This window comes from Parasteatoda tepidariorum, chromosome 1, assembly GCF_982258835.1.
Source record: "Parasteatoda tepidariorum strain Cologne lab strain chromosome 1, Ptep-v5.0, whole genome shotgun sequence".
NCBI classification, from domain to species: Eukaryota; Metazoa; Arthropoda; class Arachnida; order Araneae; family Theridiidae; genus Parasteatoda; species Parasteatoda tepidariorum.
The window spans coordinates 132753235-132768205 of NC_141755.1; the positions used below are offsets into that span (position 1 = coordinate 132753235).

At 29.1% G+C, this 14971-nt stretch overlaps 1 long non-coding RNA gene across 1 annotated transcript in view; it reads left to right on the top strand.

Moving 5' to 3' along the window:
• The window catches only part of LOC122272502 (uncharacterized), a 49781-nt gene that overhangs the window by 29160 nt on the left and 5650 nt on the right, over nt 1-14971 (top strand). Inside the window, exons 4-6 of the long non-coding RNA XR_015429774.1 lie at nt 804-875; nt 2787-2926; nt 11064-11155. This is a non-coding gene — a long non-coding RNA (uncharacterized LOC122272502). The remainder of the gene's footprint in view (nt 1-803; nt 876-2786; nt 2927-11063; nt 11156-14971) is intronic.

A 14971-nucleotide genomic window follows, 5' to 3' on the forward strand; every position in this document is an offset into this window, starting at 1 on the left:
GAAAACTCATGAAGTTCGTTATTGAGCAAAATGTGTCATGAAATGTAACGATTTTGACTTTTTTTTAAAAAAAATCATGGAAAGTCATGGCTTATGGCCGCCAAAAAAATCACATTTTTGAAATGGAATTTAATTTTATGGTGTTGTGAATATCTGAATTTGTAACAAAATCCCCACTAACAGTCTTATTTTATTAAAATATAAAATGTTTTTATCATGTTCCTTAAAAATTATGGTGTTCATTAAAAAAATGAAAGGAAAAAGATTTCTAGTGCGAATTATCTTTTAAACTTCTGTGATTTCAGAATTTTTGTCATTATTTAATTTCTTAATGTTATCAATTCAAAATTCTAACTGAAGCAAAGCCAGTGATTGCCGATTTTTTTTTATTCCGAAATGCGAACAGAAAAATTAAAAGTCTTTCTTTTCTTACGGATGAGCAAGAAAAATATCTTTAGAATATAATTATACAGAGAAAAGGAAAAACAAATTATTTGCTTTTGTATTTTTTCAACTATTTCATTGCTTCAACTCTTTCTTGACTGTGTTTTTTAAATTTAAAATCTATAAATATGAGGATGCTGAGTATAACAGTTTTGGTTATACCTACCATTTCAATGAATGTTATTATAATGTTTTTTAAAATTTTTTTTTGTGTTTTTGTCGGAGAAAGTAGTAATGGTAAGTCATGAAAAACTCTTCGAATTAGTCATGGAAGGTCATGAATTTGGAAGTCTAAAATGTTGCAGATATCCTGTGTATGTAAGTATGATTATATGATATTGTTGATTTGTTATTTTCAGATCTTCCCATCATTGGGAAGTCCCATCATTGGGAAGATAAAGTTGCTGCTTCACGTCAAGATATATTTGCAGGTGATGTATTTAATCCTTTTCTTTCTTTCTTTATTTATTTATTTTTTATTTAAACGATTGAAAACTCCTCATGCACCACAAAGTATAGCACGAGGCTTACAAAAGTAAGTAAAAAACAAAAAAAATAAACAAGAAAAATAAAGCCACAGTATATCAGTGCCTTGAATTTTATACTGCATGTGTAACATTTTTCGGTTAATCTGACATTTGTGCCCTTCTCCTTTATTGAATTATTATTTCCTCTGCAAGCAATGCTGAAAAGTCAGTTAATTTGTTGTTCAATAACAATTAATATTTCTGCATACAGCCTGATGTTTATTTTGGCAGCCTACTGTTTTGTAAGAAAATAGCTGACCAGTTTGTTTTCCGGATAAAAATTGTGTTTTTGTAGAACGTCTGGAGTATGCATAGTTTCTAAGCTCAATTTAAAGCATATGTCAGTGCACCGGTATAGCAGTTATCATCTTGATGCATCGGAGCTCTGATTAAGCAGCCAGCATGTAAAGACATGTGCCAGTAGCGATATAAGGGTTTAACTTTTATTTTTTTCTGTTTTTATTGTACTTTTTAACGGAACTTTTCAGATAACCAATTGGTCTATTGAGAAATTTTTAATGTATATTAATATATGTATGCTATGGTATATATGCTATGGACAATTTGAAACTTGAGAAATAATAAAAATTACATTTTTGAAATCTCGTTGAAAAGTGGTAACAACTGCAGATTTACGATAACACCAGAAAAAACTCGTGAAAAAGCAATTATTTAAAATCACGTGGAAAAGCGTAGAAATAACTATTTGACGAAATCCTTCATATTAACGATAAAGCTTACAAAGAAAGTGTCGTGAAAAAAATTATTTAAATGCGTGATTCAATTTCAGGATCAATAATATTATCACATTAAAAATTTCAGGATTTATAAAACTACGCTGTTATAATTACCGAATAATCCAGAGGTATTCGATAAAATCGACAGAAGTATATTGCGTCAAAAAATGATTAATCAAATATGCGATCTATAACTCACTAGTCAAAATATCGTATTAAACGTTTCGGAAAAAAAGCTAGTTTTGAAATGATAACTAAAATTTAAAATTCGTGTATCGTACTATCGTTTTAAATTTATATGGTTTCTTTAAACCGCGCAGAATTCCATACAATAACCACACAAAAGTGATCGAAAAATAAAATAGATTTACTATAGAATCTGTGAATATTGAGCATTTCATGACTGTTTCCTGTTTACTCGTATATTCTCAAATCTCTCCTTATTTGTTGAAGAAATTTTAAGAAAAAAATTGGCGATAAATATCGGCTGGTGGAAAATACTTCTCATATTCCGCAACAACCAGTTGTGCAGTATGTTGAGTGTTAAGAGTTTAAGTAGTTATAAATAATGGTTGAAAAAGTCTTTTTTAGATTAATATTTATATACATATTTTTTACTTCACACAGTAAGTGTTTATATTATTTCCAATTTTGAATTTCTCTTTTTGACTTAAATGATTATGCATGATGTATCTAAACTTTATTTGTAGCTCAAAAAAATGTAGCTAGTAAAACCTTCGTTATTTTTTTCCTCTAATATTGGCAGGTAAGATTGTGTTCAAAAGCTTTCTCAGGCTGCACATAAGCAGTCGGGGGGCCACAGATTGTGCACTCCTATGGAAAAAAAGCATCCAAATCTATTAACCTTTGTCAATACTTTTCAATTCATTCAAATGCTCACAAATAAAGATTTTAATTGATAAAAAAAAGGACTCACTCCACTTTGAAAAATAAAAGCACATTTATTAAAGTTTAAAACTGATGGTCACTAAAGCTTTTATTTTATTGTAAAGTTAAGTAAGTACTCTTCGAAACAAGAGCTGTGACATCTCTGATATTTTTAATTTGATGTTTTCAGATCAATTATCGGCAGTTCCGGAACTCTCTTCATTGAACTTGGGTTCATTGTTTAAATCTTCTCTTCCTACTGAACTCACTGAGTCTGAGTTTGTTGTTCGATGCATTAAACACACATTCACTAACCATATTGTGTTGCAGGTAAGAAATCTTTTTGTAGTTTAATCAATCATTTCTCCTGGGACCATTCACTGTATTTTTATTGATACAGAATAATACAGAAAATTCCTCATTGTTTCAAAGCGATTTAAAATATTCATTGTGGGCAATGGTGTTAGATCTGTACTTCATCAGTTTTTGCAATACTTCAAGTTTTATCAACTGATGCATAAACATCAAATGTGATGTTTGAGGCAATTTTCGGCAAATTATTATTTTTAAACTATTGGTATAATTTCTCACCCCCTGGCAGAATCGTGGTGGCATTGTCGCACAGCAATACCGAATTCTTGCAGAAAAAGTTTTCCTTTGTGAAGTAAAAAATTTTGATTTTCTCTTCTGCAGAAATTTTTGAAAGATTTTATCTCTTCTTCAGAATTATATTTTCAAAATGTCTTTCTCGTGCATCTAAATGGGGTTAAAATGCTTGTGATTTTCTCTATTCTCATTTGAGAACAGTGAAAAGAAATGAAGTAAAAAATTTAGTTTTCTTTTCTGCTGAATCCTATTTTTTATGCATTTATTACTATTAATTTTCACTTTGCTTTTAAAAACCAATATTTTTAATACGATATTATTTATTACAACTTCTGAATCTCAAAATGGAATCACGCATTTTGAAGAGTCCGATTTGCGTGATTTCGCCTTTGATCTTTTTTTTTTTTTTTTTTTTTTTTTTTTGGTAGTTTCAGCTACATTCCAATTCACTAGTATATAAGACGTGTTAACTCGATTCTATGTTGGGGTATCTTTCCATAGATGAAGGTTGATATTCTTAATAACTCCTCGACCCACATTGGTGACCTTCGGACAAGATGTGAACACACCTACCTTGACAGAAACTCCCACTTGGTCTACATTGAAAAGTTGACTTGTGACATTATCCACTTCCTAATGCTGTTGCTACTCAGTCTCTATCACGCACAGCATCGGCCTATATACACTCGACTGCCAATGGCAACACAAGAGCGACCACAACCGTGAACTTAATACAGCTCTCACTGTCAGCACTTAAAAGTGCGGCAGCGACTTCACACAAAACAGCAATGAATCAACTAGGGGTATCCGTTCATCGAATTCTATCATGGCTATAATTCTGGTGGGAAGTACTGTAGTTTATCTACCACTACCAAAGCACAATTCCAATTCATTAGCATATAAGACTTGATAACTCGATTCTGTGTTGGGGTATCTTTTAATAGATGAAGGTTGACATGGTCGATAACTACTTTCCCCACATTGGTGACGTATCCATCAAAACAAGACAATAAATACATTTGGGAAAACAAAAGATGAGGGAAGGATAAAATGTTGTTCTACTGAAATAAAATAAGTGCCTTTACCTTTAAGACCTTAAAACTGTGATAAGGGAGGAAGATATGAAGTGTGGATTGCTTAGAATAAACATTTAAAATCAACGATTTAAATATTTTTTGAATTATTTGTTTTAGAGAATCATTTATAATAATTATTATTTTAAATTATTTTTTGGAGAATTACTTTTATTTTTCAAAAAAAAAAAAAGTTTGTTCTTTTTTCTGCCTTTTTTATTCACTATATTCAATACAAACTGAAATTGATTTTATTAATTAAAGGTATTATCACGCATAGTAACTTACTATAATTATTCCTAGCATAGAATTTTACAGTTTTCTTCTTTTTGTCATTCTGATATCTGCTCTAATCTTCTGCATAAACACTTGTCCATAACTTTATAAGCTAAAAGTATTTCATATTCGTTCTGCTTAGTATATATTAGGGATGACCAAGCTCCTTGATAGTCGAGCCATTTTTCAAAATTCGAAATTTTTCGCGAGCCGCAATTAAAACCGTAATTAAAAGGAACGCAAAAAAGGTATTAAATTTTTTTTACAGAAATTATAATTATTGAAAACAGCGCATACTTGCATCAGATTAATCAATGATCCTTTAGTTGGTAAGTTTTACTTAATTCTCAATGTTTTTAGATCTGCGTGCTATGTATAATTTGTCCACGGTAAGAACTCCCCAAACCACAAAGTCTGAGGCCATCCGCTGCTATGGAAACAAGAATAGTGCAATTTAGGGAGGTTAGCTTCACTTCCCTATAGGGTAGGGGTGCAAAACCTTTTTGAGTGAAGGGCCACATGAAAAAGCAGATCGAACAATGAAGGGCCGCATGCCAAAATACTTAGACATGTTGGCAGCAATCGTTGGTAGTAGTTGTTATCTAAACATCATTGTTCTAGGGACTAAATTCTTTTTGTCAGTTAACCTTGTAATATCTTTGCATAAAATTGAATACTTTTAAATGCTTAAACTGAGAAACTGCAAAACATTATTTAGAAAAAAAAAGGAATCAGAAAATCAGAATCAATTTATCAGAAAAAGAATTTAGATAAATTGAAATAATTAAAAACTATGGAAAAATTCATGTTTTTTTTATCATATTACAAAAGTCCATTTAAACATAAATTTTAACATTAAAAAATTTGTTCATAGAATTAAATTTAAGAAATAAGTATTTTTGTTATTAAAAAAATGCAAGTTAAATACTTTGATATAAGAAAAGTTTATAGGGTTAAAAATGATTAAAATTAAAACAAAGCCCTTTCAGCAAAAAATAAGAATTAATGTTTAGTAGGGAATATACTTTAAAACATTTATCTTAAATTAATCATAAGAGGCAGGGGCTGAGAGAGGGAGAGGAACGAAAGAAGAAAAAAAAAACATTAATTTTGAAGGAATTATTTTCCTTAATATTGAAAAACTATTAAGATACTTGTTTACAACTTTTTGTGACCAATACTTTTTTGAAATGGCAGTTACTATTTACCGTTACACATATATATTTAAAATCAATTAAAATTTAAATTACTTTAGGAAATTTATTTTGATTAAATTTTTTAAAGTTAAAGTTTAATGATATACAAATCATTTCCCAGCATATGATATGAAATGGTCAAAGTAGGAAGAAAATAGTTTAAAAAATTTCTTAATGGTTATCTTGTAATTTGCGAAGTTTTTAAATATTGTGATAATTTTATCTACTTGCTCATGTGATAGCTTTTTCGAGTAATTAAGTAAAAATTTAAATGATTTCGTTTAAAGACTGCTCTGTAATTTTGAACAGGCTAAATTCATTCTGGAAAACTGTCTTTCGACAGAAGCTGTTGCTGTGGGCAGTCTTAGGGCAAATAACTTCGTCAGTTTTGGAATCTGTCCCAAATGGTGTTCTTCCTTTCCTGATTTTTAAATCTCGTGAATACAAATAGCGATGTGTTATTTTCAAACTGCTTGAATACAAATTTTTGTGTGTGATTTTTAAATGGCTCAAATAAAAAAACGCGATGCGTGGTTTTCAAATAGCGTGAATACGAATAGAGATAAGTGGTTCTTAAATTGTGAGAAGACTCGCAACGTATGAATTTCAAAACGCGTGAATATGAGTCGCGATATGTGGCTCTTAAATCACGTGAATATGAATGGCTATGTATGATGTTTGAATTGCGAGAAGAACAACGTATGATTTTTTAAACTCTTGAACACGAATCGCGATAAGTGATTTTAAATCTCGTGAATACGAATCACGATGGATAATTTTTAAATCTCGTTAATGTTAATACGAATTACGATGTGCGACTTTAAAATTGCAAGAAGAATCATAACGTATGATTTTTAAAACGCGTGCATTCGAATCGCGATATGTGATTTTTAAATATGACAACAGAAAGAATAGTTTGAGTGTGTGTTATTAAACTTTCACGTAATCATGGGACTAAAAAAATATGCACATATTTTGAATTATTTTTTTGCAAGAGGTACCGCGTTTTATATAAATTTACACATCTCGTTTTTTGTTATTCTCTTCATGAAGGTGTCGATTTCGCTAAGATACGCAATTACTTTTTAAGTTACCAAAAAAAAAAAAAAAAAAAAAAAAAAAAAACAGAATCGAATTTCACGAGTTGTAAAATTATGTTAAAATACCGGGATATTCTGAATCACAATAATGGGAAAGAAAAAAAAACACTTTCGAAAAACCTCTTAAATTTATGTTAAAATCGGCACAAATAGCTTAAAAAGTAATTATTTAAATGCACGATTCAAAACTCGCGTGCTGTTTGACTAGCATTAAAAATATCAGATTTTTTTTTAAATCACAGGAAAAAGAGTAGTAATTACTACCAAGAAAACAATCCAAATCCTTATATGTTTATAATGAAATCGGCGTAAAAAAAGCGCGACAAAAAGGGAATCATTTAAATGCGGGATTCGAAATTAAAGTGTCGCTATAGCGTATGAAAATATCGAAACTTTAAAAACGTTGTAGAAATGTGTAGCAATAATTGACAAAACAACGATTGAAAAATTATTTGATTTGCGATAAAACCGCCACAAATAAACCACGTCAAAAAATGGTTATCTAAATTGGCGAATCTTTACTCGCGATTCGTAATAATATTGCGTTAAAATATCGAAAGATTAAAACTTGCTATCGGAAATGCTTAACTGCCGAAAAAAGGATCAAAAGTCATTTAGATTTGTTATGAAGTTTTGCGCAAATAAAGCGTTTACCACTTTCAAAAATCAGAAACTTCATGAAATTGGGTTGCAATAACTGTACTTAAAAGTCATTGGATTAACGACGAAATCGGCATACATGAACGTCAAAAGTGATAACTAAAATTCGAACTCGTGCATCGTAATAATGACGTATTAAAAATGTTAGGATTTTCAAACCTATGCGTAAATCCGTAGCGTTAACGGAACGTAAAACGTAGCGTTAACGGAAAAAAGCGATCGAAAAGGTACATTGATTGAGATTGGGTGCGCCGAAAACTTAAATGCGTAAATTACAAATTTCTGAAGAAAAAACATTTTTTTTCAAAAAAAAAAAATATTTAATTTTTTTTATTTTGTTCAGACTGCTGCCACGGGTCGCACTTTGAGGGTTGGAGGGCCGCAGGCAGAGGGTTAAAACAATAAACCTAAGAAAAAGATAAAATTCCCTATCTGTAAAATATTTAGTACTTGATGTAAAAAATTATCTTGAAATTTGTATTTCGTAAAACATACGTGGTTTTTTCCTATTAATGTTGACAACTATGTAAAGAAAAGAAATCTCATCTTTCCCCCTTCCAACAAGATAGTCTAAAATTTATCTTCTCTCCTATTAGAAAAGCAAAAAGACATAAAAACAAATCTTAAATGTTGAAAGCAAAAATATTTTAGTGGTTCAAATGATGATAAAAAGGCAAATAATGGCTAGTTTTAGTTTAACCAAAAAAAAAAAAAAAAATAGAACATTGATTCAAAGTGATCAATTTAATTTTACAACAAAGTTTCAGTAATTTTTAACTTAATACTCTTATCTAAATGGTTGCCACTCCATGTATATGCAAGTAACAACAGGGAAAATCTGGAAAATACACGGAATTTAAAAATTACCTGAAATAACAGGGAAAAAAGGCAGGGGATTTTTATTTTTTCTTTACAAACTGGGAAAAGCAAGGAATTTCAGTTCTTATTTTCGTCTTTTAAAAAATGGTACCCACTTAAAGCGTAATCTATGGGTCATTTAAGTAAGTTCAGCTGTTCCTTTTTTTCCTCTAAATTTTTTCCTCAATCAAAGTTAGCACCCAACACAGTAATTGTGTTTCCTCTTAATATATTGTGTATAATGTGTGGTAGAACTCAAAGTACAGTAGCAAAAATATGACTTGTTGTCTTTATGAAATTTTATTGAGACAAGGTAAAAGTATAGATTACACACAATGGTTATATACGAGTTTCAGCGCCATCTATTGGCGTTAATGCGAATTGAGGAATATTAGTGACGGAACAATATGCAAAGGGAAAGCACAAGGAATTTGTTTTCCAGATTTGAGGGGCAACAAAGTGTTACTTTTTTATTTAATAGTAAATTTGTGTATAATTTCATATTATATATCTATATAAAATATGGTATGTACACCTCAAATTTGTATTAATTTGAATTATGTGAAAGCTAAATGTTAAAAAAAAATTATTTAAGGCAATGAAAAAACAAAATACTACATGCCATTCTGAGTTTGAGCGCTGTTAATAGGGAAAAGTAAAATCCTCTTATGTTAAGAAAATGAGCAGTCAAGTTTTTTCCAATTTTTATTCATCAAAATTGAGAAGTTTATCTATAAATAACGGCATCACAAAGAAACACATTCCCTATTCATCATAAACTTCACATTGTGCATCTTTCATAATAGTAGTACCTTTTTTTCAGCAAGACAGATCCAAAAAGACAATTTTGTAACATTTCTAGCGGTCAGACTGAGGGGCCATGACATACCAAAACCCACCAGTCCTAACTCCAACATTTTCAAAATCCAAGTGTATTTGTTGCTCCTAAGCCACACTTAGGAGATTCGTTATTGGCGAGTTATTGAGAAATGATTCTGCCAAAAATAAAGCCAACTAACATTAAACTAGAAATAATCTGGCTTGAAAATTGATAACCAAAAATTTCCTTCAGAATTTAACCCCTTAATCAAAACATTTTTGTGGTAAATAAAGAAATAAAGCAGCTTAAACAAAGTTTGATTTAAAAAATAAAAAAAAAAGAGTTTTTGATATTCATTTTGTCGCAACATTGAATTATAAATAGTTATACGCTTGCATTGCGCAAAGAGTTACATTTAGAGCTAAAATAAAAGTATTTATTTTCGCTTTGAATAAAATTGGATAAAAATTAAACAGTTGATTTAATTTGCTTAGAATAAGATTTGGAATGATTAAACATGGTGCATAGTTTTTTTAAAAAGTGCTTAAAGGTGCTTATTTTCAATTTTTAAAAGCCCTTAAATGTGCTTTTTTCATTGGATGTTTTTAAAAAGTGCATAATTTTCCAGTTTCGAAAATAAGGTTTTAATTCGTTATTATGTCGATTTTCGCCATATATTAACAGGGGTCTGTTTAGAAGAAATTTGGGTTCGTTAACGGACCTTCACAAAATATCTTTTCATAAAAACGGACCCTTCACAAAATATCTTTTCATAAAAACGGACCCTTCACAAAATATCTTTTCATAAAAACGGAACCTTCACAAAATATTTTAACTTAAAAACGGACCCTTCACAAAATGATTTTTCTTTTAATCGGACCCTTCACAAATTTGTTTATCTTCATTATTGTTTTGTTAATCGAATAAACACTTCCCAGGAAGGGGAGGAAAGAAAGACAGATGTAAACGAACTAAGTTTTGTCTTCGGCAGACGCTTTTTCCTTTATTCGTTCGAAATAAATATTCCAAATTACCAAAATTACCAAATATCTGTATGTTGCATCTCTAATTTAGTAGCAGCAATTGCTGTTTATCATTTAAAAATTAATTTTTTTTAATTATAATTTTACAGTGTTGAGCACAATCTCGTATCTCTTAACAATTTAAAAACTCCTTGAAAAAGTTTTTTACAATAACCGGACCCTATTTGCACAAATTCACAAAAGCCGGACCCTGGTTGATAGAATGTGACTTAACATTTATTTTATGTTCACAAATTACGAGTAATTTTTTTCAAAATTTTACCAAAACGAACCTTTCACAAAATGTCTGGACAGACCCCTGATTATGCAGAAGCGTGCTTTTTACTTTGTTCTATTCAACGCTTTCATATTTCATTCTACCACACTCCGTTTCGGCGTACCGTCTGTCCGTAACGTGTGATAGTGCCAATCATTTTACGTGTTTTACATTATTTTATCGTGATCGTGTGAAGTCTTTGCAAAGTTCTTAAAAGGTGCTTATTTTTTGCTGAAAGATTTGGCTACGCATCCTGTTAAAAAGTATCATAAATTGGTGAAATAAAGAAATTTTAAAAGCTAGGAAATATGCGTACCTTATGCATATTTCCTAGCTTTCCTTCGTATGCCATGCATATTTCCTTCGTATAGCATGACAATATTTTTCAAAATAATAGAACTTTTTTTAATTAAATATGTTTTTGCTCATTAATTAAAATTTTTAACATCAGTGTCAGGTCAGCTAAAGTATTGCACTAAGTATAGAAGTTTTGACATTAACGATTTACCTAAGTGTTTTTAATTTTGTGTTAAAAAGCAACTTGTTTTGTGTACTTATATTGAAACTTATGTCTTTTAGTAAGTGGAACCTTGAGTAACACATTAAAGTACTGAGTTGAAGATTATGATCTAAACAGTGGGGAACCAGATGATGAAGACGATGAATATGCAGTGAGTATTCTTACTTATCTTGGTCAAGGAATGGCTCAAAGAATTCTATTACAATTTTGTGTATTCCTTTTTGCTGCAATGATGGTGTGTATATGAATTTTTTTATCGGAGTGTCTGAACTAACAATATATATATCTATGCACATAAGTTAAAAATGTAGTGGAAATATGTAAAATATTAAAGATTAATGAAAAGAGAGGAAAAAATATTAGAATAAATTTAAAAACAATTTTTTTAAATCTAAATTCTAAAGGAATGAATTGGTTAAGAGCCTTTTAATATTGGATGAGTATTTTGATTCTGAATTTTACGCCAGATTAATTCGAAGGATTATGAAACAAACATAGTAAAAAAATTTTGAACAATCGCAAATATGAGAATTAATTTTCAAGAAATTAATAATTTTAACTTTAAGCAATTTAAATAATTAAAATAACAGCATACCAAAAAGTGCTCTAGTAATATATTAAAATTTTGAATTAAATAAGTATATTTAAAATTTGAAATGTAATAAACTTTAAAAAATAAATTACATTGAATTGGGAGAACACCTTTACAATGAGTGTACTACAAAAAATTCTTTAAATCAAATAATCCCCACCCCCCAGATTCAAGTGTAGAAGGAAAAAAAAATTCTTTCAAACTTTAGTATTTTTCGAAATCTAATAAATTAAAAATGCTTTTTCGTTCATATTTGTAAAAGGCACCAGGCTTAAATTTGCAACCAATCACTTAAATGGTTGTCCTATGTTTTTTTAATTTGTTTTTCCTTCTCTGCTAGAACTTAATGTTATTATAAATCTATACTCTGGATTGTGATATTTTTAAGGATAGTTTTAAGTGTTAATGAAGTTTTTATTGTTTGTAGATTATTATATTTAAATTATAAATTTTTAAATTATAATTTTCCATTAACTGTACAAAAAATAATTTACTGGTAATAAACATATTTCAATTTTACCCATTTAATTTTATGTTTATTTAAATACAAGTGGTTTTAAAACACATTAAATATATATTTAGTGTATAATAATTAAGTGTATAATAATTAAGTGTTTGTTCTGAGTCATTTTTTAAGAAATTTTTTTCATTAAAATAATCTGATCTAAACTACTTTACATTTCACCAGATATGTAATTGACAGTTTTTAAAATCCAGTAAAATGTTGAGCTACGCTACAATGTCCTTGTATTTGGTATCATTTTGAAGGAAATTTGTTGTAATTTATGAATTCAAAAGTTATTTTTTGGATTTATGCATGATTATAGTAAAATCTATCATAAATGGAGAGCATTCATGATTTCGACTTATTCTATAAAAAAAATGTCCATTTTAAAGAAGAACAAGTTATTAAAAATATTACGATTCTACACATAGTTTGATTTATATTGTAAAATTGTTCCTGACGTGCTAATTATGAAGTGATTTCTGTCAAAAAAAAGTTTCTTGTTTTTCAAGTCAAAAATTATCTGAAGTATTTATTTGCCCCCTTTGTTATAATTTTTCTTTTAAGTTTATTTCATTCATTACTACCTTTACCTTTAACTTAACCTTTTAACTTAATAACTGGTTTTTACAGTAAAATCTATCAGTACAATCATGTTATGTTATATTTTAGAAGAGAAAAAAGTCTAACAATTTTAAAATTTCTCATATAACAGAGAGGACAAAACTAAATGTCCCCTCAGTTACACAAAATTGAGAGGTTGGCCATTAAAAATTGACTCTAGGAATATAAACAAGTGCTAATACATCATGAGTCAACTAGTTTAAACCAGTTCTTTCACTATTAATGCGCACTTTTTTATACAAAACTGTGCCATTTTTTTTTGATAGTGTGTTTAGTTTATAGTTAAAAGTTTTTTAAGTGAGTTATCAATATGGGAAAACAGCTGCAGAAGGAATGAGAGAATATAGAACTAGAATGTTCCAAAGAAAAAAAAAGATATTTGTAAGAAGAAAGATAAAGAATATAAAACGAGAATTTATGATAACAAAAGTATTCTGACTGAGAAATAGATAAATTGAAAGAAGAAAAAAAAGACATTAGCTTTTTTTATCAAAAACTCCGATTCTCTAAAAGTTTCAGTTTTTTTTTATAAATATTCCACATTTTCTGAAAATTCAGTCATTGAAATAAAATAATTATATTTATTTCCGATTTTCAAAGATAAATAGAAAATTCAAGCTACGTCGTAGCTGCTAACCCTTCCGCATTTTATTTCAACTATTTTCTCCGCTTTTAACTCGCAGAAAATTAGATTTCACGTGATTTAAAAGCCACATATCGGAATTCATATTCTCTCAAACATGCATGTGATTCATATTCATACAATTTTAAAATTAATCATCTTGATTTATATTCACATGGTTTAAAAATCGCTCTTTTTTTTTTTTACAAATTTTTGAAAATCGTAGCTTCTACTAAATATATATACATTCTTGGATTTCCTCTTTTTTACTTTCTGACTACTCTCATCCCTGCTTTGAGGAGAATCTTAATCTCTAAAGATTGGTGGCAAGGTTCGAACCTTTTCCTACGCTATCAAATAGCTACATTACTTTTTTTTTTTGTGTGTCGCTTCCCTTACGAAAATTTTGGATGAACTATTAGCAATAATTTGCAACAAGACGTTTTGCAGCAAAATTCAAACTTGGGGTTTCGATCACAATTTTAACCAAAAGTAAATTTTGCTTAAACTTTTTGAAATTTTTTTGCTGAGCGAAATAGGACAAATTTAGTAAAAAATTGTTACCAGCCAGTGACAGTTTTTATAGGGGCCACTTTTTCAAAAATTGGAAATTTAAAACTGTTAAAATAGCTATCTACATTAGTTATGTAAAACATTTTTCAAAATATTATATGCACTGCACGATTCATTTCTAAAATGCTTAAAAAAATTTCTATACCTTTTTAATTCATTTTGTTAAAAATTTAAGCATAGTATAAATAACGTTTTCATCTCATAAAATTTAGGGCTTAATCTTTTTAATCCAGTAATGCTAGATACAGTTTGTGTTAGTTTAGAATCGTAAAGTTTATTAGACGCTAAACAAAACTGATATTATTGGGATTAATTTAGCGCAATATGTTTCATTACATGACCTTTTTTGCCATCCATAAATTAAAATTTGATGAATTTAACGAAATTCAATTCCCCTAAAATGCTGATCTAGTGTAAAATAAAATTGTTCAGAGTTTCATTATTCAAAAGAGAAAAAAATATTAAAAATGATTAAAAAAAATTAGTGAAAAATACAAAACGAAAAAAAATAATTCTTTATTCTTAAAACAAAACTTAAAAGTCGAAAATTTTCGAAAAAACGAAGAAAGATGGAGTCTGTAATAAAAACAACAAGAAAAAACAATTATAAATGCGCCTGAATAAAATCGCCGTCAAAAACAATAATTTAGAATTTAATTTTAATAAAAATAATCGCTTTTTTTAATTCTTAAACGAAACCTTCATCACTGTAAATCTTGGCTTTTAGATTAAAAAAAAATTTTTTCGTCAATGAAATCTTATTTGGTAATTTTGTAACATCCAGGAATGAAATAATTCTTCGGAGACCAGGATAGCCTGCTTGGTAGAGCTTTGGGAGCATGTTTAAGTGGCCGCGAGTTTGATCCTCGCCAGCCGAAGACTCCCCGTTTAGTAAATGATGACTCGTGCACGTTATCTCGGTTCGGTCACAAAATTCTCCATAACAAATCAAACGGATGTTATTCCATAACAAATCAAACTTCTGGGGGAAATGAATTGCAGCTAGATTGTTCTCTTGTTCAGGTCAAAGTTATGATCTGTGGATGAATGA